The sequence below is a fragment of the Ictidomys tridecemlineatus genome, chromosome 15, assembly GCF_052094955.1.
Source record: "Ictidomys tridecemlineatus isolate mIctTri1 chromosome 15, mIctTri1.hap1, whole genome shotgun sequence".
In the NCBI taxonomy this organism is placed as follows: Eukaryota; Metazoa; Chordata; class Mammalia; order Rodentia; family Sciuridae; genus Ictidomys; species Ictidomys tridecemlineatus.
Genome location: NC_135491.1, coordinates 19,763,100 through 19,785,263, shown reverse-complemented (window position 1 = coordinate 19,785,263; position 22,164 = coordinate 19,763,100). Strand labels below are relative to the sequence as shown.

The 22,164-nt window shown below is 42.5% G+C and overlaps 2 long non-coding RNA genes across 3 annotated transcripts; one reads left to right on the top strand and one right to left on the bottom strand.

Annotated features, from left to right (window-relative positions):
* The first annotated feature begins 7,794 nt into the window (after window positions 1–7,794).
* LOC144370834 (uncharacterized) lies at window positions 7,795–17,405 on the top strand. The gene is made up of 2 exons (XR_013430819.1): window positions 7,795–10,345; window positions 14,660–17,405. It is a non-coding gene; the product is annotated as an uncharacterized LOC144370834 (long non-coding RNA).
* Window positions 17,406–18,404: 999 nt separating this feature from the next.
* On the bottom strand, window positions 18,405–21,706 carry LOC120887917 (uncharacterized). 2 transcript variants are annotated; one of them, XR_005731297.2, is made up of 3 exons: window positions 21,554–21,706; window positions 19,341–20,028; window positions 18,405–18,623 (listed from the first exon to the last, which is right to left on the bottom strand). It is a non-coding gene; the product is annotated as an uncharacterized LOC120887917 (long non-coding RNA). The 2 variants fall into 2 exon arrangements; XR_005731296.2 differs by having other exon boundaries at window positions 18,405–20,028.
* Between the last annotated feature and the right edge of the window lie 458 nt (window positions 21,707–22,164).

The following is a 22,164-nucleotide window of genomic DNA, read 5'->3' as shown; positions in this document are numbered from 1 at the left end:
ATTATTTCTTTTTTCTGGACCCAAGAACAAGTCCATGATCACAGATATGTTTTCTTGTTAGGTCTCTTTAATCTTTTTTTTTTTTTTAACACAGTCATGCTTTACCACTGAGTTACATCCCTAGTCTTTTTGTTTGTTGTTTGTTTTTAATTTTTTAATTTTAATTTTTTTTTTAAGACAGTCTCACTAAATTGCTGAGGATGGCTTCAAACTTGTGATCCTCCTGCCTCAGCTTCCCTAATCACTGGGATTACAATGTGTGACATCACACCCAAGTTGGTCATTCCTAATATCGACATCTTAATATTGATATTTAAAGAATCTGAGCGTGTTATTTTGCAGAATGTCACTATGTTTGGATTTTTTCAGTTGATGCCTCTTGACTAGATTTAAGTCTAGTTTTTATTTTTTTAAAAAAATATACTTATCTATTTTTTTTGTGGTGTAGAGGATTAGAACCCAGGACCTTGAATATTGAAGGCAAGTATACTCTACCAACTGAGCAATAGCCCTAGCCCATAAGTTGTTTGTTTTTGGAAAGAGCACTTACAGGTAAGTATGGGTATTACTGTATGGTATTACTGATAGGTGAAGTCTGATCATTTGGTTAAATAGTATCTGCCGGATTTCTGTATTGTGGAGACCCTTTGTAATTAAAATGCCCTTTGAGGTAATATTTTAAGATAATGTGGATATCCTTTTCCAATAACACGTCACTGGATGGCTTAGCATTCATTGATAAATTTGGCCCGAAACCAATTATAACAAAACTTCTTGCAAAAAACAAAAACAAAAACAATTTTCTGGTTTTATCATTTCTTCTACATTTACTATTATTATTGCCATTCTGTTTTTATAAGGAGTGTGAGGGGTACTAAGATTCAAACTATGTTTTTATTCGATGTGTTATAATCCATTATAGTTATAGTTTTTATGCTCAACTTGTCCAGATTTCCCCTGTAGGAATGCCTCCAAGCTAGCTCCTGGGTTTTTTTTTTTTTTAACATATTCGCATCGATGTTGAAACATGTCCTTGTATTTGGGAACAAGATGTTCCAGGCTTGGTTTGTATATTTCTTGCTCCAAACTTAAGTCCTTCACTTTTAAGCAGGCTTTGTCCTTTTAGTACAGAATGGTATTCACAGACCACAATCTGGAGCCAGGCACAGTGTAATCCCTGCAGCATGGGAGGTTGTAGCTGAGGCAGGAGGATGGCACGTTCAAAGCCAGCCTCAGCAACTTAGCAAAACGCTGTCTCAAAATTAAAATTTTTTTTAAAAAAAAAGGTTGGCGATGTAGCTCAGTGATCATCCCTGGGTTCAGCAACCCCCAAAAAGGAACTATTAATTAGAGACCACAGTCTGGATTCTAGGGGTTTCATTGCTTTGTAAATACACACTCATTTTTATAAAAATAAATTTTAAAACCAGTCTTTCCTTTTTACCTACCTTCTACCATGTCGCTGCCCTGGCCTCCTTATTTAAGCACCACATCCTTGACAGATGTCAGCTCTGAAGACTAGAAACTGCAAAACCAAGTGATCCAACACTCAAACGGAGATAACCCCTTCATTTCTTTCCCAGTGCATCCCATCAGCTTAAGATGGATTACAACTGAACTAATTTAGGGACAACTTTTGAAGAAAGGGGACACAGGCAGTAGTTTTCCACTCAGAACTTTTTCCAGGGGCAGGGGAAGAGGAATATTCTCTAATACAAATATCATTTGAATTTTAAAAGTCTAACTGCTACTTATAGTAAAAATTGATTATATACCCTGAAATTGTATGGTCTGAATATGTAATCAGAGATGCAAAGCTTGATGCCTTTGATTTGAAGTTCCATAACTAATGCCTCTCAGTTCACTCATTTCAGGGGTTTCTGGGCAGAAACTCCATTTCCTAGGGATCAAGATGTACATAGTAGTTCAAGACCTTCTCAGGATTTGGACCACCCTGAAAAATACATTTTATTCCTCATCATGATTATGTGTGGTGGTTTATTGAACTGGCTGTTACCTTAATCATAGAATGACATCTCACAGAATTCAGTTCTTGAATTCTAAAGGTGGTCTAAGATTTGGGAAACCCTGGCAGGTGAAAGGGTCAAATTTACCCATTGGCTATCAAATATTTTCTAAAGATAAAAAAGAAAATTATAGTTTGCAACAACTTGAGTTATATTCTAGTGTCTTATTTTATTTTATTTTTAGTTATAGGTAGACACAATATCTTTATATTTATGCGGTGCTGAGGATAGAACCCAGTGCCTCACACATTCTAAGCGAGTGCTCTACCTCTGAGCCACAACCCCAGCCCCCTGTTCTAGTGTTTTAGTAAAGAATTTCTTTACCAAGGAGCAGAGAGCATGTTGTTACCATATGATTCTGTAAAACACAGGACAAGCCATCAGGTACTTGTCCTGTGGAAACCCAAATTCTGGCCATCCCCTATACTGCAGGATCAGCCTTTGTCACACTGTGTGCCAAAATATGTAAAGAATATCAGCAGTCACCAGAATTCAAAGCAAAATGACTTAACCCCCAAATAGGAATTTTCTGGTAGTGGGTGACTCAAGCTATTTAGTGTAATTTAAGTTAAAATGATAATGTTAATGATAATATCTGCAAATCCAAAAACATTATTGTGTGGAATTAATTGTTCAAAACAAATTCAAGGAGACTTCCATGGTTAAATTAAGGTTAAATAACACATTCCAAACATTTTTTTAGGTAAATAATCTTTGATATCACCATGATCACAAAAAGAGAGATACTCTCAGAAAGAAACAAAAAATGTTAACAATTTGAAAATGACCCAAATAACTTCAAATGTCCTGTCCTTTATACCACTCAGATTATCTGCACTTAGAATAGGTGAGGCACTGGGTTCTGAGTTATTTTATTAACTTTGTACATTGTTCAAAACTGGCAGTAATGCAAATGATTCTTTTCCATTGAATTGCAAATGAATTTTGTTTGGTGGGATGCAATTGATCACGGCCCCATGGATATTTATCATTTTCGCACTTATTTCAGCACTCCTAGGTGGAAAAACTGCTTATGCTCAGTGAGGATTGAAGGAGCAATCCTTTTCCCTTGGGCCAAAGGAAACTCACCAGGCTTCAAGCAAGTTCTGTGCCGCCCAACCCCCACCCCAACCCCCCAGGCTCCTCCCCCTGAAGCCCTCTCACAGCCCCCCTCAGTTCTGTTCCTCACCTTGGCTCACAGCTTTTTACCACTTTGGAGAATTTTCCTTATGTTTTGCTATGTTACTTTTGTCTCCCCGAATCAATTAGGAAAATCCACCCACAGTCATTTAGAAGTTTCTTCAGTACTCCTCTGGCATTCTTTGACAATGAGTGCTCTTTATTAGGACAGAGAGACCAGGGTGGGTACAAACTTCACAGGTCATTTCAGCCTTTATTCAGGGAGAGGACTACATCTTCAGCAATGGACCCACTTTCCTGGTGGAAAAGGAAGGTACTGGGCTTATGTAGGTTATACTGAGAGGTGACTTAATGAGCATGTCAGCTTGGACACTCGGGAACTTGGGGTCTGTTTTATTGGGCGAAATGGGAGGGAGTCTAGGGTCAGTAGTCAGTCTCTGGGATTTATCTTACTGGACTTGATGGAGGGCCTGGGGTTTGTATTGTAAAGGACCGGCTAAACGTCGGAGGAAGAGACCACAAGAGACCGGCTTCATGCAATAAGCATAAGGGGATTTTTATTGAGGATCCTGATTCAGCGAGCTGAGGCTCCAGGCTCACTCAGGAAGACAGAGCAGCCCCGGGCAAGGGTTGAGCAGTGCTTAAGTACACTTTTTTGGGGAGGGCGGGGACTTTATACACATCATAGTCTCCTTTAACAAATCACCATACACCGCGGGAAAATCAAACAATAATTCTTAGACTTGATTAGTACATTCATTGGCGGGAACAGGCTGGGCAGGGGTGATTGGTCACTTCTAAGCAGGGTACACATTCAAACTGATTGGTTTTGGGGCCTGGATGCCTACGTGCGGGGCTACGCAGGGCCCTAAGTTATTAAACAGCCAGAGGATTCGGAGGAATATTTACTGGGCAGTTCGGGTATTGTCCTAACAGCTACAGGAATTCCAGGTTTGGGGGGTAGCGGAGGAATTTAACAATATCTGGTCCTTCACTTTTTAACTCAGGCCTTGCAGCTTGGAAACGTTACAATGCCCGGTCGTTTACACTTTAACTTCAATTTCTTTTACTCTTACAGTATCTGAAAAGGATTTTTTTCCAGAAGGATTAATGCTTTGGCCTCTTCCCAGAGACCGCCTTTCTAGGTTTGGTGGACACCTCTTCCCCAGGACCAAGGCTCTCAATGTATGGCTTTCCTTCTCACTCCTCTTTTCCCAGGTCTCACTATTTGGGGAGTTTGGCATTTTCCATAGCTAATACTCTTATTGCGGTTGTTATCATCAGAAATATAAAAGGAGCATGAACACACAGACAAAGCTTTAATTGGGGCAGGGACTATCCTCAAGGAGACAGGAGACTGCACTGAGAGAGATCAGCCTGCTCCCCAGGAAGGGAGGGGACAAGCCTTAGATCAGGTTGCCGGGGTGGGCTAAGGTCTGGTTGATCATGACCTCAGTTCTAGTTTTGCCAGGTGACTCTGCAGAAGTTCCTAGAGCTTGAGGACACAATCTCCATGTTGCATTTTGCAGGATGTTTATCAGACCTGTGATCCTGGAAGTCGGGGACAATTCAGTTCCCCTGAGGTGATTGTTCCTCCTTTAGGGGACAGTTTAATCGTGAGGTGACTGGCCTGCAAGACTCAGCTGTTCCTGGAAGGTGTAGGACATTGGCTTCAGGGGCTCTGGAACAGGATGTTGTAAAAGCTGACAGCTGCATGTCCCTGCACATATTGGAAATACCTTAGTTACTCTCATCTTGATGTCTTCAGCTTTGAAGGGGGACAGGATAGGTTCGGCAAATTTAGGAAAAGTTGTATTACCAGCTTTAATGATTAACACCAGCTAAATGATTAACATGCCTACAGGCAGAGCTGAGCAGAAACTTGACCCAAGGTTTAAGGTACTTAGGAGACAGATACAAAATGTAAGTAGAGATGTCGAATCTTTACCTTTCTTTTTTGTTACCCATGTCAGTGCTTTTTAGCAAAACCAACCTCTATGAATCCCTGTCATCATGGGGGCTCCGGCTTCTCTACACTTTGTTCCTGTGATGATCCCTGTCTCTTTAAGACTTGGGTTCCATTCCCAACATATGTCATTGGGCACACATAAATATTCAAAACAAAACAAAATCTGAAACATTTTTGGTGCCAAACATTTCAGACAAGGGATACTCAATCTGTACACGAGAAAACAATAGATATTGATACAGAACATCTGAAAAATACCAACTTCTACATCTATCAATTTCTGTATCTTTTAAACAGAAAATTCTTTTCAAATGTTCATGATGTATTTACAAAAATCAATCATACTGATACCGATGGTTATCAGTGACGGGTTCTGCTCCCTCGCATATTGAAGTCTGAACATTAGAGAAGCTCGCCAAGGCAAGCATATAAATCAGGGTTTATTTAAAAAGGGGTAACATAGACTTCTCCCGGGAGGGAGAAGGGGGCCATAGCTGGTGTCCTGGTATCCCCAGAAGTGAGGATGTTCTGCATTTTTATAGGTCTTAGGCTTCCTTTATTCTCCTGTTCTCTTCCTCTTATCTTTCTCCTTCCTGAATGTGTGACTAGGCCCAGGAATCCTCAGTGGGATGGCCAAAAGGTGGGACACCTTTTATCTAAAAGGGGGAAGCCCTGGACACATTAATCAACAACCTTATAACTCCCTGTAGGGAGGGGTCATTCTTGGGACAGGTTACCTTGGCAACAGGTTGGAGCTGGGGCAACTTCTGGATAAGGGTGGAGGAAGGGCTTTGAAGGAATTAACATTTCAATCCCTCAGGAGACAGCCTCCAACTTCCCAGACTCACTCAAAATTGACCTCCTTGATCCTAACTGACTTGATTTACCTATCTATACTGACTGCCTGTCTAATTTTGGCTTCAATACTAAGCTACAAAAAAAAATACATTAATTTCCAAAACAACATGGCATATATAATACTTAAAATACCACAGGTGTGTAGTGATCAGTTAATGAAACAAAACTGAACTAAAGTCACTTTCTTGGTCAGACTGGAAATCAATTAGAGCAAGGTATGTCAAAACTTGTCAGATGGGGTCCTAAATGAACTCAGAAAAAAAAAAAAAGTAGTTGACTAGAATGAAAAGCAAAAACACATTTTATAGCTTCATCCATTACAAAGTAGAGTTTGTCTACTCAGCCCTTGAACTTGAGTTACTTTGGCCAGCAGAATGCTTGGGAGTGACACTGCCTCAGCTCCTGAGCCTAATAACTTGTTGCCTCAACACTGCCATTTGAACAGGATCAACCCACTGAGGATGAGAAGCCATTGATTGAATAGTCCAGCTACTAACTGCTTGGCAGGTGAGTGAGGCTTGGCCCTTCCAAACTCAGTTGACCCACCAGCTGAATCCACCCCCATCAATGATCCCAGGTGAAAAAGCAGAGGAACCACTGAGTCGACCTAAATTATAAGAAATAAACTGTAGAGAATTAAGTTATAAAATTTAGGGCAGTTATAAAATTTGTTCTGCAGCAATGGCTAACAGTCACTTTGTTTTTGTTATTATGGACTTTTAAACTCATTACAAATAAACGAAATAACAGCGCTGAATGCCTCTTTTTGGCCTGTCCAGGATCCAGTTTCCCCTATGGTCCCAGGTCTTCTCCTGTAGATTGTAGGTTTCCAGGATGCTAGTGAGATCCAGATCCAGGTCAATCTGGGTAAGTCCATCCCTCTGGCCTGTGATTGGTTCACCTGTAGACCAGTAACCCACGGCCGTCCAATCAGGGAATTGAAGCGATTTTTAAGGCCAAGTGTCCTCTGCTTCCAGTTTTCCAGGGAGCAAGGCGGCTTGCAGGAGGTCCAGTCCCTCAGCGCAGTGAGAACCAGTCTCTCCTTGGGCTCAAGTTGGGGCCCTGTGGCCAGGGTAGTAAGACCTGCTGACTCACTGGACCCTGGGCACCCCTAGGAGTTCCGAAGTTGAGTTCTAAGCTCGATCTGAATCAATTATCGTCAATATTATTTCCTGGAAAATACTTGGCCGATGTTTCTGGTAACACCAGAAAGACACTCTTCAACTGATCCCTGACTTTGTCTTCTGAAGAGACAGAATAGGACACAGGGTTTATTTCATGTCCCAAGAGGTCCCAAGGGTCATCTTTCCATTTGTGTCAAAATAATAATTTCAAGACAAATAAACAATTGCTAGCTATAAAACAGGGATTTACTTCTTCCTTTTACCTTCTCAGAAGTATGTTTACAGAGTTATCAAAGAAGCCAGATATTGCCCAGTGTGGTGGCTCACTCCTGTTAATTCTGGCTTCCCTGGAGGCTGAAGTTAGAGGATCGCAAGTTCGAGGCTAGCCTGGGCAGTTTAGCGTCTCAAAAAGAAAAGGCTGGGGATGTAGCCCAGTAGCATTTTCCTAGCACGCATGAGACCAGGGTTCAAAACCCTCAGTACGGGGGTGGGGGTGTCAAATATTACTTTGTTGGTCCAGGCTTCCCCCCAAAACAAGTCTGAGCCCCAAAGGGTTGAGGCCCCTCAAGAGTGCTGCAGCCTTAGAGAGCAGAAAGATGCTCTTCTGGCTCTCCCAGGGCTGTGCGAGGGGCGCGTCCACGGTCCCAGTGGGCGGGCTCAACTCTGCCCCCCTGTCCAGCCTCTGCTTGGCAGGACGGCAGAGGGAGCCAGGAGGAGGAGAGGGAAAACAAGACGAGTCCTTGTCATCGGAGGCAACCTGGAAACCAGGGTGCAACCGAAAGTTTATGATGTTAAAGGGAGCCCCTTCGACGCTTCAATGGGACCAGGCCCCCAGAGCCCGTCGCGGGCCGAGAACTGCGACGGCTGCGCCCAGCACCGAATCCGTTTGGCATGCTCGGAGCGAAACTCGAGAGTTGGGTGAACCGGGAGTTTCGACTGTGGGAAGGGGGTGTTGACCAAGCCGCTGAGACTCGCGCGACCACAACCTGAATGGGGAGCAGATCGTTGAAAACAGTGCGTCACCTGCCTTCTTGAAGGTCGCCGCGAGGAGCGCGCGGGAGCCACCGCTGGGCCAGGCAGTGGCTTCGGTTAACCGCAGAGCTGTCGGGTCCAGTGACTCGAGAGAGTGAAGGGGGCCGCGGAAACCACATGTGGTCTCTATTAGGCGAATCGCTTCTTTTGCAGAATTAATCCTCTAAGTGGTTGGCATGGGGAAGTAAGTGCTGGGCATGTAACCAGGTAAGTGGCACCAGCGGTAGTGGTGACCTGGTATCCGGGAGGCGCTCGCTAGCTCCCCTCTCCCCACCCGTCCAGAGCGCAGCTGCAATGGAAGGAAGTAATCAGGACCCTGCACAGACCCCTGGCCAGGGACCAGGGCTTCGCTCTTCCTCCTTCGCTTGTCAGGCTCTTGGAGTGTGGCAAAGAAGTTGCCCACATGGCCCAGCTGAGGCCAGGCACCGTTAGGTACTGCTGTGGGGCAATGCAGAGCACAAGTCACCGCTGAGGAGGGAGGAGAGGATCTTGCCACAAACGCCCCAAGGGGTGTCTGTAGCCTGACATGCTCTGGGCTTTCTGTCCAGTGCCCAGAAAGCACAAGGGCCAAGGATCTGAAATCTTTTGTGTGCATTCAACTCTTTTATGCCATAAGAAGGGGACAAGAGAAGGGGCCTTCAGGTAGAGAGAATGATCCAAATCTACCACCCTTGGGAGTTGGATTGAGTAGCCCACCTGCTCCCCCTGGAGGCCCCGGAAAGAAATACAAGAGGTGACTCACAGCAGAGGCCCTAAATGTCACACCAGACCAAGAACACAAGTACCTGGACATGGCTGCTAAGTGTCCCTCCAAACTGATATTCTTTGATTTTCAAGTAAAAATATTAAAATATAGAAGTAATTTCATGCCGACTTCTAAATCACATTACTTCTTTAGGGGACTATTACAGTAGTTAAAATGTAGATTATCGATTACTCATTTGTTTCCAGTGAAGCAGTGGCAGGACCCAGCAGAATGCCAGCTCAGCACAGGCAGGCTGGCTGTCCTCGTGGGCTGTGCAACTGTCCTGCACAGACCCCTGGCCAGGGACCAGGTCCTCGCTCTTCTTCCTACATGAGTTGGCTGTGCTGCTTGCACTGAATGTCAAAGACATTCTTTGGATCAGTCCGTGAAAAAAAGATTTTATGTTTCTATTCTCATCTCTGCCTGCCACTGCAGGAGCAGAACTTACCTGATGTAGTGACAGCCACCCACCTCACTTCCAGGCAGCCTATCCCAAAAGTGACAGAGCAGAAGGACTCAGAGACCAAATTAAGATGCTAGAATCATTCTTTGTTAAAACCCAATGAAAACAGAGCTTGCAGTGAAGGAAAGAGATGGGGCAGGGTAGCACATTTCAAATAGAGGACAGAAGGTGGTTTGAAGGACGATCTTGAGTTATATAACATTTGCATGTCCTGATTCACTCAGTGGCATCAGTCTTCCCTGCTAACAAGGACAAAGCTGAGAACAAGTAAGCTACATAGGCAGCAGGTGTCTGGGCCTGTGCACATTTGCTCTTATCAAGGAGCTTTGGAGTGAGGATGCCCAGCGTAACCCCAGGTAGCCAGTGACCTGCTGAGCAGACACAGCTTTATCTGCATTTTGTGAGCAGAGGACTTGTGTGTTCAGAATGAGTATCACCATGGTAAGAGGTTAGGGAGAAGAGCCCAATCATGCGGCTATTAAAGGACACTACTTCCAGTACAAAACACAGAAGATAATTCAATGCATGTCAGCTGACACCAAAGAGGAATTGTGGCTTGAAAACACAAAATCAGTGGAAATGAAAGTGTTGAAACCCTGTGGCTGCATGCCCGGAGACACAAAACATAGGTCTTGCCCTAGGACTGAATGGACCTGTGTTTCATGTGTGGATTATTTAAAGAAGCCACATTTCTGCTGTGAACTGTAAACACAATAACTTAGTCTTCCAGAGAGTCTTAAGCTTATCAGGACGATGTGTTAGGTAACAAAGTGCGTAGGAGTGAACTATTATGGGATGCAGCTTATTATTGAAAATACTGATGTATAGAACAAGAGAAATGGAGCGGTAGGAAAATTCATAAGTGTACAGAGTAGACTGTGAAAGATGTCGGAGGAATAAATGGAGCCCATGTGCAGTAAATATGGAAGAAGAGGATGGAACAGAACCAGAATGCTGCCTTTACATAGTAAAGGATGGACCAACCAGGTAAGATTTAACTGTCTTTTTTTTTTTTTTTTTTTTAGTTTTTTAGTTTTAGGTGGACACCATATCTTTATTTTGTGTGTGGTGCTGAGGCTCAAACTCAGTGCCCCACATGTGCTAGGTGAGTGCTCTTCCACTTGAGCCACAACTCCAGCCCCAGATTGACTGTCTTTAACCATTTTCTGTTGCTGTAACAAAATGCCTAAGACTGGGTCAGTTATAAAGTTTATCTAGTGCACCGTTCTGGAAGGTAGGAAGTTCAAGATCAGATGGCTGTATCTGGAGAGGGCCTCATGCTGTGTCAGAATATGTTATGTGGAATCATATGGTGGATATACAGGCTAGAGTGGCAAGTAGGAGTGTGCAGAAGAGGTCAAAGATCACGGGTACACTTGCTTTATAACAATCCAATCTCATGGTAACTTAGCCAGTCTCCACCAAGACCCAATCCCATCTTGAGAGACTTAATCCAGTCTCTTAAGATGAGAGATGACTTCGTTCATGAAGGCAGTAAGTCCAGGACCTCACACCTCCTGACACTGCCACCTGGAGGAATTGAGCCTCAACATTAAAACCATAGCACTTAACTTATTCACCAGGCTCAGATATGTTCGCTCCATATTGACAACTCTGACATCCTTACCTTGGTGCCCCATTAGTGACACCATTCTGTTCCTGAGTCCCCTGCCTGGACATGGAGGTAAAAGTCATGGCAACTCAGCGGGACCCTTGTGAGCAAGACTTCATGCCTCTGCCTTCTTCCAATAGGACAAGTATGTGCTGATTCCAGTCTGCTCCCATTAATTGATCCTTTTTTTCTATTTTTCTTTATCGCTAAATTTAAAGATTCAGTGAAATGAGCATATCAAGATTTTCATGTCCCCCCCCCCCCGGCTTTTTCCCAGGGATTGAACCCCAGCCTCGCCCATGGTTACATTCCAGACTCTTTCCTTAATTTTTTAAAAATTTGAGTCAGGATCTTACTAAGTTGCCTAAGCTGGACTCAAACATGCAATCCTTCTGCCTCAGCCTCCTGAGTAGCTGGGATTATAGGCATGAGCCCAGCAATATCAAGCTTCTTCAAGCCTTTTGGTTGAGTCCCCTCTGGGACAGCCCGGCTGGTGGCATAATGGGAGGCTCTCATGACACCAGGTAAATTTCCACCACTCTGGGAACAACTCACACTTTGCCAGTTATGAGAAAAGTTGAGTGTAGAAACCCGAGTTAATTGGTGCCATGTTCCTGATGTATTTCAGTGACACATTAGCCCTTCCTCTAGATTGGAGCTCAGGGAAACTGTCTGGCTATCCCATGGCTGATCTAGTTCTTATCCTGGGATACCTCTCTCCAGTATCTTCCAGATGAGTTCTGAGAACATCAGCCCAGCATCCTGGGCACACTGGACACCCTTCACCGAGCGCTGGAGGAGTAACAAAGGATGCATGCATTCTGTCTGTGGCAGACAGAAAGGACTCCAGGTGATGATTGTGAAGCATCTCTCCTGGAAGATCCTATCAGATAAGATGTTCAAACAGAGGAATGTCAATGACCTCAGGCAGGGGCCAGAGAATGCCATCTAAGAGCTAGCTGGTTCTTCTGCTAGGCTATTTCTAGAATAAGACTCTGAGCCTCTCAGAAAAAAAATATGGGACAAAGGAAGAAAAGTCTAGGCATATTCCCAGTGTCCTGGGTCATCTGAGAATATTCCAGTTTTTCATTATGATATTCTACTTATATTCTTTATGGTATGAAAAGATACAAGTAGCTCATAAGTTCCTGAAAGGTGCTCAGCATTATCAATTATTAGGAAAAGGCACATTAAAAGCACAAGATACATACTCTAATGATTAACATTTTTAAGCCAGGCATGGTGGTACATGCCTGTAATCCCAGCAGTTTGGGAGGTTTAGGCAGCAAGATCACAAGTTCAAAGCCAGTTTCAGCATCTTAGCAAGGCCCAAATCAACTTAGTGAGATCCTGTCTCTAAATAAAACATAAAAAGGGCTAGGGATGTGGCTCAGTGGTTAAGCATCCTTGGTACCAAACAAAAAAAACAAAAACGTTTTTAAAAGGCAGATAATTCAAAACATTGAGGACTGTCAACCAATCAGAGCACCTCAACTGCTGGTGCGGATGTGGAATGAATAAAGCAACTACTTTGGGAGACCATTTAACAGTTTCTTATAAACTTAAAAATGAACTTATAAAAGGACCCACAATTTAGTTCCTGGGTGTTTAACCAAGAGGAATAAAGCTATAGCTGCACAAAGACTTGTCACAAATGTTCACCACACCTTTACTTGAAATTGCCAAATCTGGAAATAATGCAGATATCCATCAACCCAGTAAATAGCAAAAGAGCTTTGGTGTATTCATATAATATAATTCTTTTCCACAACAAAATAAACAGCTGCTAATCACACAACATTTTGCTAAGCAAAGTATTTCACTAACAAAGGAATTTGTACTGTAGGATTCTCTTTATCTGAGGTTCGGTAACTCACAGTATTGATAAGTAGGGTTAGAATTAGATGACCAGTAGTCTGAGCTTGCAGTGGTGTGGGGCGGGATTGGGGAGAGGCATGAGCAGTGGTATACTGGAGCCAGTTCCTACTGGATGATGAGCCCGTTGTTAAATTTTCAGAATGTTGGTGAGCTGGTTGTTGACTGCAGACATTATTAAAATTAAACTTACAATTAAATAAATTATATTAAAACAAAGATAATAACCAGGCACGGTGGCACATGCCTATAATCCCAGCAATTTGGGAGGCTGAGGCAGGAGGATTGCAAATTTGAGGCCAGGCTCAGCGACTTGGTGAGACCCTAAACAACTTGACCCTGTCTCAAAATTAAAAAAATAAATAAGTGCTGGGGATGTGGCTCAGGTAAGCACCCCGGGGTTTAATCCCCAGTATCAACACACACACACACACACACACACACACACACACACACACGACACACACAAAAGTAATAAACACACCAATCTTCTTTACTATGACTTTACTATATTTTATTATTGCCTGTGCTCTTGAGATTATTTAGAGCTATCGTTAATGTGAGAGAGAAATACTATATAATGGTACGCATCTCTTCCCAACTCCACATGGAGTAACATCGGGTCATGGGAGTATTGGAAATCGGTAAACACTACAAATCAGGCCTTGATTTATTATTTTCTTTAATTGTCTAGACCTGGGAAAGTAACAGAAAAAAATTTTATGATACCAATTAAACTTAAAAGTCAATGGTTGTTTATAGCTGTTAACGTTGTGAATAGCACAAAAAAAAAAAGGAAATATTCTTCTAGTATTCAAAAACTGTCAATCTGATTCAGGCAAGAAGTTGCTAATGTCATTGACAAGTGATGTTCCAACATTTCCTGTGGCACTTTTGTCTTACTCCTTAAAGTAAATGAAAATAGCAATCAACATTTGTGTCAGAACTACACTATTTTACTATTAATTGCAGCCATTGGTTGGCTATAGATCCAAGACGGTGGCAAAAATCAATGAAAACATTTGTGATAATCAACTGGCTGTATGGAATTTACAATAAAGAATACCATATTTTTTATTACTTATAAACTATACAAAATGCTTTATTTTTTATCAGTTTATTTATCTATTTATTTATTTTTTGTGGTGCTGGGGATCAAACCCAGGGCTTTCTACATGCAAGGCAAGCACTCTACAAACTGAGCTATATCCCCAGCTCCTATACAAAATGCTTTATATCAGTAAAATTGACAGGATTTTTGTTATGCTAAGTTATTAGTACATTAAAAATTAAACATATAACACTTTTTCCCCCAAGGCCCTGCTAGTAAACATTTCCCCACATATTACTGAGCACAAGGGAATATTTTAAGTAATAAAAATTATCTGTATTTTAATTGAAGTGATGGTTTCATGGTATATACATTTGTTAAAACTCATCCAACCATCTAGTTAAAATGTATGCATTTTGTAGTATGTAAATTACACCTCTATAAATTTGGTTTTTATCTTTTTATTGTTCTTTTTAGGTATACATGACAATAGAGTGTATTTTGACATGTTATACATACATGGCGTATAACTTACTCAAATTAGGATCCCATTCTTGTGGTTGCACATATGAGTTGCACTGATCATGTATTCGTATATGAACATAGGAAAGTTATATCTGATTGATAAATAAATAATAACATTGGGGACAATTGATTGACAAACCAATAAAGACCTCAATGAATTCCACAGTCACTGTGGAATACTTTGTGAAAACTTTGTGAATCACAAAAGTTTGTTGGTTTATTTTGAACTTCCTTTAAGCCCAGAGCAGACAGAAGTCACCAGTGATGCCTGAGTTCCAGTTTCATGGCCAACACATCATGGGAACTTGAGGTCCTTGCTCCTGGGGCCAGCACATGTTTCTCTCTCATCCTCTGAAAACATCCAGGAGTTCATCTGTTACAATAATTTCTGAGACTAATAGGACCCCACAGTAATTATCAGCTGGGAGTAAAGGAAATGTATAGTTTATAAGTAATAAAAATATGGTATTCTTTATTGATCTAAGTATTTGATGAATTCTCCATGGAGACACACTTCAGTCCCCAGCCCTTTATGACAGCAGAGGAACAGGAATGGCCCCATCCGGGCACTTGGAGGCAAGTACTGGCCACTGCTGGGAAAGAAAAGCCAAGTCGCAAAGTTAAAAGTATATAACACAGGGGAGAATCATATATTTGGATGCTCTGTCTTAATGAAACTGAATAATTACAGTGTTTGGAAACAGCCAGTCAGCCCATCTCATTTTTTCCTTTCAAATATCTCATAATTCTATCAAGGTTTTTATCAAAAAACAAAATGTGCATACTGATGACATTCTTTTTAGTTCTATCTGGACACAATGCCTCTATTTTTATGTGGTGCTGAAGATCGAACCCAGTGCCTCAACATGCTAGGCGAGCACTCCACCACTGAGCTACAGCCCCAGCCCCCGATGACATTCTTATAAAGAAAAAGTGAGTGATAACTAAGCTGTAAACCATGATAAAACAAGCTTAAACGGCATGTGAAAAGATTTGCAGATAGGCATAGAGCTCCTAAGTAGAAAATAATTCAAGTCAAAATCAACAGAGGTTGGGGCTGGGGTTGCGGCTCAGGTAGAGCTCTTGCCTAGCATGTGTGAGGCACTGGGTTCAGTTCTCAGCACTGCATATAAATAAAGGTCCATTGACAACTAAAAAAGAAATTTAAAAATCAACAGAGGTTAAAGAGAAGTTTCTAATTTTCCAACTATTTTGATACAAATTTTTTCAACTACCATCTTTCATTAAACCTTTTGTGAGAATAATATAAGCAGAGTCCTAAGAAACATACGTTTAAATGATCTTATACAGGTCACTTTGCCTTGTTAAATAATAATCCACATAATTCCAATTGTATTGCCTTTTTAAATGTATGGCAATATCCACGATATTCAAGTGTCACTATTTTTTGTACTGGGCATTGAACCCAGGGGCACTTAACCACTGAACCACATTCCAGTCCTTTTGTTTTATTTTGAGACAGGGTCTCACTGAGTTGCTTAGGTCCTCACTAAGCTGCTTGAAGCTGACTTTGAAATCAAGATCCTCCTGCCTCAGCCTCCTGAGCTTCTGGAATTATAGGCGTACTTCACCATACCTGGCCACAATTTAAATTTATTTTGATGTAGTTAGAAAGTTCTATATTTAGAAATACTTAAAACATTTAACAAAGACATGGGATTGATCTCAATTGCACTTTACAGGTAAGAAAAATAGAAATTTGGTATGAGAACACTTTTTGCAAGTTTTATCTATGCCCTCATCATAAATAAAGCAACTGGGGCTGGGATTGTGGTTCAGTAGTGGAATGCTTGCCTGGCACATGTGAGGCATTGGGTTCGATGCTCAGCACCACATAAAAATAAAGATATTATGTCCATCTGCAACCAAAAAAATATTTTTAAAAATAAAGCAACTCTATCATGTAGGAGTATGTGTATATGAGTGTGTATGTATATACACAAGCTTTTGTATCAATATATATGCTTGTAAAAAAAAAAAAGACACTGGTCTTCACTATTGTACCTGGGATTGAACTCAGGGGCACTCAACCACTGAGCCACATCTCCACCCTATTTTATATTTTTATTTATAGACAGGGTTTCATGAAGTTGCTTGGAATTCATCAACCACACTTTTGCTGAGGTTGGCTTTAAACTCACGATCCTCCAGCCTCAGCCTCCCAAGCCACTGGGATTACAGGCATGTGGCACCATATGGGCTGGTCTTCCCCATTTTTGTGAATTAAAATCCTGTGCTACCAGGAATGGCAGCTACAAGCTCCTAGGAAGGCTAAGGCGGTGGAGGATCACAAATTCAAGGCCAGACTCAACCATTTAGAAAGACCCTAAGTAACTTACCAAGATCCTGTCTTAAAATGAAAAATAAAAAGGGTTGGGGATGTGGCTCAGTGGTGAAGCACTGGATTCCTCATGTATCATGTATCATCTGGGTTCAATCCGTAGTGGGAAAAAAAAAAATCCTACTACTAGTCTTGTTCTCAGTACCCTAAGCCAAGCAGCTTGTAGTTTAATATTAGCGAATTGGAGCTGGGCATAATAGCACACACCTCTAATCCCAGCTACTTGGGAGGCTGAGGCAAGAGGATCACCAGTTCCAGGCCAACCTGGACAACACGGAGAAACCCTATCTTAAAAACAAATCCCAATAACAGCAATAAAGTATTGGCGAATCAATCAGCAGGCATTTACAGAGAGTGATCACATGTTTCTGATGCCTTCCTGGAAGGATGGACATTCATAACTTTGTGATTCTTCAGTCGCTCTGAATAATCCCAGTTTATTATTCCCTTTATATTCTTCTGGACCCAGCAGAAGTGTGCCTTGAAATTGTCTATCACCATGACTATGTACTGGCTGGGACTGTTTTGTCTGACACATCTTCATTACCAGTTGACCTTTGGATTTTCACTCTGAAATGATTCAATCACACAGATAATATTCACATTAATAATTAATCTTGTATTAGTGGTGAATTGGGGTGATTTTATAACTAATTCCTTGTAGGTAATGCACTATTATATAAAGGACTAGAGGAGAAATTCCTCATGGATCATACCATGTCGGCACAATCCCAGGAAGAAACAGACCTGAGTGAACTTCAGGGAAGACAGCTGAGCCCCAGAAGTTACTTGCTAACGTCACTCAGGAAAGAAGTAGACCCTCCAGCACAAAGTAGTATTGTCTAAAACCGGCTCTAGTCACAGTGCCCCATATTCTTCTTGGACCAAGAAAGTCACTTGGGCTCTTCAGGATGGCAAAGACCACAGCCCAGGTCTGTGGCTGCCGACGGTACTGTGCACCTGAAGAGTCCACCTAAAACCACTTGGTAAAGTGCTGCACTGGGGCATGGAGACAATGCTGAGGGTTGTCTAGGATTTAGGTGCAGCTATGGGGCTTTGGAACAAACCAGAAACTGTTTCATGGCCTGTTTGCAACTGTTTGCTCACACATTCCCACTGGAAGCTTCCAGATGGTTGGTGTGTTTATTCACAACCCACACAGTCTCCCAGAATAGGGTCATTTGCTCACCACTTCCACCACATTCGCCGTATCCACATCCCATCCCATTCCAGGCAGAGAATTTTTACCCCGTCTCTATGCTGAAGCCAGTTTCCACTAGCTTACAAGTCAATTTTTACATGTTCTGAAAATGCTCAAGCTGTTTTTTAAAAACATAGCCATTATAAAAATTTAAATTTTGTGCACTTATAGTCAAGCAAATAATATTGATATAAAGGTGATAAAGACCCAAAACATCAGTCCTAGTTATTGCATTTTACTCTTATATTTACTCTTTTGAGTTTATTTACATCTGTTGTATCTCAATAGCAAGAACACAATACAGTGATGTGCTATAGAAATGTCCCTTCCCAATTCAACTGCCTGTTCAGTGGCTTCACTTCAGTAGAAGTTGGCCATGGTAAGAGCGTTTACACCATGGAAGTCAACAAATGCAACAAATCAGGATTTCTTTTGTTTTACTTGTTCCAAGAGGCTTTTTAACACATTGACCAGCCCACTGTTGGATATTGCCATGTCTCTCGCAGGACTGCAATGGGTTGAACAGTAACGAGGCTGGTGAGTGGCAGAAGATACTCCCAGCAGAGTGAATGGCCTGAACAGACACTTGGAGGTATATTGGTCAGTTTTCCATCGCAATAATGCAATACCTGAGGCAATCTGTAAAAACAAAAGGTTTATTTTAGCTTATGATTCTGAAGTTCCACTCCATGATCAAATGGTCCAATTCACTGGGCCTCAGGCAAGGGTAGCACATCATGATAAGCTGATGCAGCAGAGAAAAACACCTTATTAACCAGGAAGCAAAGAAAAAGACAGGGGTCCCATGATCCTCTTCCAGGGCATGCACTGATAATGTAAGGACCTCCCACAAGGCTCCACCTACTAAAGGTCCACAGCACCTCCCAATAGCCCCACCTGGGGACTAAGCTACACAGTAGCCCTTTTAAGGGACACCCATATTCAAACCATAACAGAGATAGCAAGAGGTAGCAAAGGGCATGACCCCGTACAAGACAAACTTTCAGAGAAGCTGGGTCCTGCCCAGGGACCAAAGAAAATGAGAAATGGCAATCCTCTGGGCAGATGCAGTGGAATGAAGCTCCCTTCCCCCCACCCCAGGAAAAAAAACGAAAGAGAAGCTCTAAAGAGAATTCACTGTGGCTGAGGAAAAGGAGCCCCTAACCTTACCCCTCACCCTAGAAAAATCCCACACCCCATTGATCCGTCTATACCCAAAGGAAGCAGATTGAGAAAGTGGACAGTGAGTCTGCCATTGGGCAGAGGCCTCCTACCAGGTGAGGAGGGGCTGGCTGAGGACCCCTCTTTCTTCCCTTACCCTACCCCCAACCCCCACTCATCCATCCTTATAAGCACCATAGCCATCCATCCAGCATTTCTAAAAGGTCCAGATGAGTCCTTGGTCCTCTGGACTGTAATATGCCATTGACCGGAGGGTTCAGACCACAGACATTTTCTCACAGTTCTGGAGTCTGAGATTAAGCTGTCACCAGGGTTGGTTTCCTTGGTGGCTTCTCTTCTTTGGCTTAAAGATGGCAGTCTTCTCCTTATGTCTTCTGGTGGTCTTTTCTCTGCATGTCCTGGTCTCATAAGGACATGAGCCACAGGGGATTAGGGTCCACTGGGGGTTAGGATTTTAGCATAGGAACTTGCTGTGAAAACACAATACATCGCCTAGGAGCCAAGATCAGAGGCTGCTCTGGAGAGACAAAGAGCAGCCAGCCCTGGGACCGAGGAACAGAGGAAAATTTTGCTCCTTAGGTGTGCACAGAGGAAGTGTCTGCCTTTGTCTCCCCAGTGCCTAACACTCTGACTGCCACTGAGTCAATATTTCTTGAATGAGTGAATATCTTTGTAGAAAGAGAAAAGGCAACTCTTTCCCAGGAACAGGCAAGAGTCCTCCCAGTTTTATTTAAGGAGAGGTGCTCTTTGGATCAGGCAGGTGTGAACTAAGACTTCATCCTGGCCCCCAATCATCCAGGACCATCGTTTGCATCAAGTTCCCCCAAACCAAGGCCAAAGGGTCCATGGAGGTGTACAGAACCTGAAAGAGGGAAGAAAATCAGTACCCAGCGGAGAAGTCAAGATTAACACAGGCCTATGTCATTTTATTATGCTCCACAGATACTACGTTTTTTACAATTTGAAGTTCTGCAACAACCCTGCATCAGCCAAGTCCATTTTTCTAACAGTTCAGATGGTCATTAGCATTTTTTAGCAATGAAGTATTTTTAATTAAGGTATATATTGTTTTTTTCCGACATAATGCTATTGCACACTTAATAGATGATAGTATCACGTAAACATAACTTTTATATGCAGTAGGAAACTAAGAAATTCGTGTGACTGGCTTTATTGCTCTATTTGCTTTATTGCCATGATCCACAACGGAACCCACAGTATCTCTGAGGTAAGACCTGGGTATTTGATGAAACATATATCAATTAGTGTCCTAGCCCTTTGTCATCGTTTATTATTTAGTTACACATTATATTTGAGGTGGCATAAGTGTGCATTTCTTTTATGCTTGACATTTTATGTAGTGGAGGCTTTACAAGTCAGGGACCTGGGAAGCTCTCAGAATGGCCCTCTGCCATTTCTAGCCATGAGAAGGAAGTCATGGTGAGGTGATCCTACTGTTCCTCATTCTCCTGCCTGGAGATCTCACTGTGAGAAAGAACCTGGCCTCCCAGCCAGTGGCCACACAAAGTAAAAGACACTGCACCTATAATCCCAGCAACTTGGGAGGCTGAGTGAGACAGGATTACAAGGTCAAGGCCAGCCTCAGCTCTCAGCAACTGAGCAAGACCCTGTCTCAAGATAAAAATAAATAAAAAGAACTGGGGATGCAGTAGCTCACTGCAACAACTCTATAAATGATTTTAAAGGAGACACTCTTTTTCAAATGTTTCTTGTTGGACTCCCTTTCCCACCAGGCATAGATGACAGCTGTCCCTAGGTCAGTATGAAGGAGTTGAGGGGCTCTGCTTGTAGGAGTGTTTCAGAACTTCGCTGATGGGGAGGAAATGAGGAAGTGGGTGGGTTTCAGAAAATATTTTTCTTTTTGCTTTCCCAGAAAGAGCACAGTCTAAGGAACAATCATGGTTTGACTCAGCCACAGCAGTAATCCTGGGTCCTGATACTCTGATACCACGCTGAGCTTCAACAGGGAGCCAGAAAGGATGATGATAAAATATCATTCTGCATACTGCATGCGATTTCATGTAAATAGGTGTGGTGAGAGCAAAGGAGCATCAATATCTATTACTTAGAACTAGATGAGGAGGGAAATCAGCAGCTGCAAGACAACCATCAGACCCAACCCCACTCCTCGGTATTTTGTGCCTCCAGATTTTTTTTTTTTTTTAAGTGGGCAAATTCTCCCTCTGCCTTGAGCATCTTGTCACTGAGTTCAGTGGTACTTTTCCATGACATAACCTCTTATCAACTGCAGGACCACGGCTAATAAACTCATGGAAAACCACTGATTAAGACATAACCTTTAAGCGTGCGAGGTAACAACATGCAAATCAACACGCAGCACAAATAACGCTGGAGTCCAAGCTCACCCGCCAAGCTGGCTATGGCTCTCGTAACGAATCCGGGCATATGGTACCATAATGGAGCATGAATTTACAGCAACAGAGATGTACGAGGGAGATTAAAGCTTCCTCTGTAAGGACACACTGCCTGGCGAAAACAACAATTACGGTATTTTCTGCTTTGTATTATGAGCAACATCATTCCTTTCGGTAGAGTGTGGGCTCCCTCTGCTGCCGGCAAGAGATACCCAGACATCAGGCACTTAGACACCTGAGCAGAGATAGGGGCCTGTCCTGGGGAGAGGAAGATTGTGCTGAAGATTGTGGCAGAGGACAGGCTTGTTCTGTAGGCACAGGTGCTGTGCAATTCTGGGACTATTTGTGTTGGTGCTGCTATTGCTACAAGAAGCAAGAAGTAGAAGTAATGGAAAAAACACAAAGAAATTCTATCTGTCCACATCACCTGTGTTTGTACTGAAACATATATCACAGAAGCCATCTTGAAATGCAGCCTGCAGCCCCTGCTTACTTGCTTGCTTGCTTCCTTTCTGGTCCACCTCTTGTCTTTTGACTGACAGCAGGATAATACCAGACTTTCAAGTCTCCATTTCCATGATAAGTCTAGGTTGCTTTGGCCC